Genomic DNA, 4,927 nt, shown 5'->3' with positions numbered 1-4,927 from the left:
GACCTAAATAAAAAAGAGGCTGCTCAAAATAGTGCTGGTGAAACTATCAAAAGACTCAGCAGTGACAAGGACCCATCTATATTCAAGAAACTGCCCCAAAATTCAACTCACTTCATGCAGCCTTTTCTGCACTTCTCCACCTTCCTGAGAGAAATTGTAGAATAAGAGGAGAGTTTGGTTATAGAAAACCTTGAGCACAGAAGGAAGGAAACTTGAGCCAATCCACACTGTCTTATTTTATTGGAATTGATCAAGCAATGGATTGATTATTTGCTCCATTCCTGAGGGGGTGGTGTTAGTTTGAATCAACAGCCTGAGTGAATTAGTAAATTAAATCTCAGTTTGCCATCAGTTTTCAAACTTATTAATGACCCTTCTGTGGGAGAAACTTTCAAATATTAGATATAAAATGAGAAAGGAGGGGGGGGAAAGAGAGGGGAAAAAAAAAGAGAGGGGAAAAAAAAAGAGAGGGAAAAAAAAAAGAGAGGGAAAAAAAAAAGAGAGGGAAAAAAAAAAAGAGGGGAAAAAAAAAAGAGGGGAAAAAAAAAGAGGGGAAAAAAAAAAGGGGGAAAAAAAAAAGAGGGGAAAAAAAAAAAGGGGGGAAAAAAAAAAGGGGGGAAAAAAAAAAGGAGGGGAAAAAAAAAAGAGGGGAAAAAAAAAAGAGGGGAAAAAAAAAGAGAGGGGAAAAAAAAAAGAGGGGAAAAAAAAAAAGAGGGGAAAAAAAAAAAGAGGGGAAAAAAAAAGAGGGGAAAAAAAAAAAGAGGGGAAAAAAAAAAAGAGGGGAAAAAAAAAAAGAGGGGAAAAAAAAAAGAGGGGAAAAAAAAAAAGAGGGGAAAAAAAAAAAGAGGGGAAAAAAAAAAGAGGGGAAAAAAAAAAAGAGGGGAAAAAAAAAAGAGGGGAAAAAAAAAAAGAGGGGAAAAAAAAAAGAGGGGAAAAAAAAAAGAGGGGAAAAAAAAAAGAGGGGAAAAAAAAAAGAGGGGAAAAAAAAAAGAGGGGAAAAAAAAAAGAGGGGAAAAAAAAAAGAGGGGAAAAAAAAAGAGGGGAAAAAAAAAAGAGGGGAAAAAAAAAAGAGGGGAAAAAAAAAGAGGGGAAAAAAAAAAAGAGGGGAAAAAAAAAAGAGGGGAAAAAAAAATAGGGGCAAAAAAAAAAAGGGGAAAAAAAAAGAGGGGAAAAAAAAAAGAGGGGAAAAAAAAAAAGAGGGGAAAAAAAAAGAGGGGAAAAAAAAAAGAGGGGAAAAAAAAAGAGGGGAAAAAAAAAGAGGGGAAAAAAAAAGAGGGAAAAAAAAAAAGAGGGGAAAAAAAAAAGAGGGGAAAAAAAAAAAGAGGGGAAAAAAAAAAGAGGGGAAAAAAAAAAGAGGGGAAAAAAAAAAGAGGGGAAAAAAAAAAGAGGGGAAAAAAAAAAAGAGGGGAAAAAAAAAAAGAGGGGAAAAAAAAAAAGAGGGGAAAAAAAAAAAGAGGGGAAAAAAAAAAGAGGGGAAAAAAAAAAGAGGGGAAAAAAAAAAGAGGGGAAAAAAAAAAGAGGGGAAAAAAAAAAAGAGGGGAAAAAAAAAAAGAGGGGAAAAAAAAAGAGGGGAAAAAAAAAAGAGGGGAAAAAAAAAAAGGGGGGAAAAAAAAAAGTGGGGAAAAAAAAAAGGGGGGGAAAAAAAAAGGAGGGGAAAAAAAAAAAGAGGGGAAAAAATAAAAGATGGGAAAAAATAAAAGAGGGGAAAAAAAAAAAGAGGGGAAAAAAAAAAGAGGGGAAAAAAAAAAAGAGGGGAAAAAAAAAAGAGGGGAAAAAAAAAAGAGGGGGAGAAAAAGAGGGGGAGAAAAAGAGGGGGAGAAAAAGAGGGGGAGAAAAAGAGGGGGAGAAAAAGAGGGGGAGAAAAAGAGAAAGAAAAAGAGAAAGAAAAAGAGAAAGAAAAAGAGAAAGAAAAAGAGAAAGAAAAAGAGAAAGAAAAAGAGAAAGAAAAAGAGAAAGAAAAAGAGAAAGAAAAAGAGAAAGAAAAAGAGAAAGAAAAAGAGAAAAAATCTATTACTCAGTGGCGGTTTTAAACCAGATGGTATTGATAGGTTTCCTATTTAGGTTATTTGGATTTTCCTGGGTGACTGGTCCTCTGGAGCACTTGTGACCACACCGCAGGCCAGGAGGCAGTTCCAGCAGCACCTTCCATACCTGGGTAACTTATTCCCTTCAACAAACCCTCTGCCTGGCACAGCCGCGCCGTGGGTGCTTCCTGTGAGCACCTGAGGGAGAAAAACGGAGCCCTTGGTCCCAGAGCCCAACCCTGAGGGGCCAGAAAGGCGAGGAGGAAAAACCCCTCAGCCTTTCTTCCATCGCAGGCACCGGGGGGCCGAGGCGCCGCCGGGCCCCGTCCCTTTCCCGCCATCCCTCTGCTTCCCGCCGCGGGCAGCGGGGGACGCTCCGGCCCCTCAGCGCTCCATGACACCGCGCTCCCGGCGCTTCCAGCTCCGCAGGGCGCTGCTGCCGACCCACCCCGAGGTGGGGAGAGCCGCCAGGCTCCTCCCGCCTGCTCCCCCGCGGGAAGGAGCCATCCCGAGCCGCCAGCTGCTCCTGCAAGATCCGATCGCTCCACCGGGAATTGCGGCGCCGAGCCCCTCGGCCCCAACATGGCCGCCGCCCCCTCACGGCGGGGGCACCATTTTGTGGTGTGGGGTCCCAGGTGGTTTAGCGATGCCGTGCTTGAGGCTGGAGATCAAAATCCTCTCGCACGGGGGTAGGGAAGGGCCTGGATCCTTTTCCATGTGGTATTTGGCCAGGAAGGTGGCACATTTTGGAGGGATGAGCTGACTGAAGGTAGAAGTCGGGGTGAGGGGACTTCCTCCCGCCAAAGAAAAGCCCAGAGGGTCAAAAGCAGCTTGCCCTAAATCCAGTTCAGTAATAAAAACTGGAATATTTTTGTTTTTACACCAATCTTGTCAGAGAGGGCAAGCTTCTGTGTTCCCTGGTATTTTCAGGGGGAGGGTGCAGAGTCAAGAGGCAATTATTTCACTTGAGCAAAGGAAACTAACTACGTGTCTGACTGTCCCACTTTGGATCTCGATTTCAGGAATGAACACACAGGTGTCAATAGGCTGCTCCTCTTTTCAAGCTATCCAAAAGACCACCGTGATACAAATTTCCAGGAACAGATGTATGAACTGGGCCCAAAACAAAATCCTCAGAGAGCTGGAGAGATTAAGTCGGAGAGAACTCAAGAGACACACAGGTATGTTGATTTATTTAAATAGCTGGCTAAGATGAAAAACACATAACCATTCCTTAAGGGTACCACATAATTTTCGTCTACAAGAAAAAAACCCCATCCTCCTAGTGCTGAAAGGCACACAAAAGGAGAAAAGTGGTTTTTCGTGGACTACTACAGCAAAGTAAGAATTAACCAGCTGAAAACAAACCTCAGGTCTCCATTCTTCTTGCTGCACTGCAATCCCAGGGGGAAAACAGCCTGACGAAAGGACTTTTATTGCACCACCCAGAAGAGACAGCAGCAAAAAGACTTTTCTTATCCACAGGGATAAGAGGCAAATGAGTGTTTAGGTAAATACAATACCCGACAATATCGTGAAGCTTCACGATATCCTCAAGCGAGATTTAGTCCTCCAACAGTCTCAGGTGTTAACAAAGCATGAAAACTCACCTAGGAGGGGGCCAACACCTACCTCTGGCAGGCAGTGCTGGGCTTTGTTTCTCCTGGATTTTGGATAGGGCACTGAAGTTTTGCTCCTTACTGTGAGACTGGGAAAGGAAGGAGACACTCATCACCTCGTATTCGCTCCTGATTTTTCCGTGCGGCGGGCTGGCAATCCAACTTCCCAAGCCCTGCTCGGAGCCACCTGCCCCTTGCTCCAGCCCCTCTGCCTGATTCGGTAGCCTTGGGAACAAGCTCCTCCTTCTGGAGCCGATCATGTGCATGAGGGAGCGCCAATAAACGCCGCATCCAGGGTTTGATTTTTCCCCCAAAGGTCGTTCAAAGCCTGGCTTCAGCGGGAAACTTGATATCTTTCACCCATCGGGATCCTAGCAAGGTGCTCTTTGCAGAACACCACCTGCCCTGGCTGCAGGTGCCTTTTTTTGTCCCTTGTCTCCTGGCAGCCCAGGTCTGGAGCACTCAGCAGCCCCTGGCATTCCTGAAACAGCAGTTTCCTGGGGACAGAATAACTCTCTTAGGATCGAATTCCTGAGTAACTTTCCTCCTATTTGGGAATAGCTCTGAGAAGGTAGCGAGGTGCAAATATAAAGTGCTTGTGTTTAAAATAATCCATTCCTCCCAGAGAGAACATGGCGAGCTGTGCAGGGGGATAGAGCTTCAGAGGAAGGCACTGGAGTGATTTATGCCAGCAGAGACTCTACTCAAATACCTGGGCCGTACCCACCAGCCACTTCAGAGTTGGTTAAAGGCTCCAACAGTGGCTTGAACTGTTTAGTAATTGTCTTATTTGGGGTGGGAACACCGTGAGGTTGTGATGTTGCATTGTGATGACTCTTTTGGTTCCTGATTCAAAATCTGTTTTCAGCAGGGTGGTGACATCAGATAGGTGGAAATTCAGATGTGGAGGGAAAACCTGCAGTTCTGAGTTCAAATGCCCTGAATTCATGTTCTTCAGTTGTGGCAGCACTTGTGCTCTCCTTAGAGGGATGGATCCATTCCTCACCTTGGCGTGTTGCTTTTCAGTTTGTTTTGCTGCAACCCAGAGCAGCTCTGTGCCGGAGGCAATATTAAATGGAGAGTCTCTTTCATGTTCTCCAAAGAAAATTCTTTCTTTTCAGACTTCAAAGGCAAGTGTCTTTTCCAACACTAAAAGGATGCAGATTCATTGATTCCACAGGTTACTTCTGTTTCTCAGCTTTGTTTTTCCCTTTCGCTCTGAGATCTCTGTTTCTTCTTTCCGTGTCTGATTTGTCACATTTTTACCTGAGGCCTATCCAGAAA

At 43.8% G+C, this 4,927-nt stretch overlaps 1 protein-coding gene across 3 annotated transcripts in view; it reads left to right on the top strand.

Annotated features, from left to right (window-relative positions):
* Window positions 1-2,982: 2,982 nt before the first annotated feature.
* SHROOM3 (shroom family member 3) overlaps window positions 2,983-4,927 on the top strand; it is a 118,862-nt gene continuing 116,917 nt past the window's right edge. For 2 of the 3 annotated variants that reach the window (XM_032110341.1, XM_032110337.1), the window contains exon 1: window positions 2,987-3,205. The gene's annotated coding sequence lies outside the window, so the exon portion shown is untranslated. Of the gene's footprint in view, window positions 3,206-4,927 lie in introns of all 3 variants that reach the window. The other variant, XM_032110339.1, reaches the window with a different exon arrangement.

The sequence above is a fragment of the Corvus moneduloides genome, chromosome 5, assembly GCF_009650955.1.
Source record: "Corvus moneduloides isolate bCorMon1 chromosome 5, bCorMon1.pri, whole genome shotgun sequence".
Classification (NCBI taxonomy): domain Eukaryota; kingdom Metazoa; phylum Chordata; class Aves; order Passeriformes; family Corvidae; genus Corvus; species Corvus moneduloides.
Note: the sequence above shows the minus strand (reverse complement) of the source record. Positions and strands in the feature narration are given on the sequence as shown.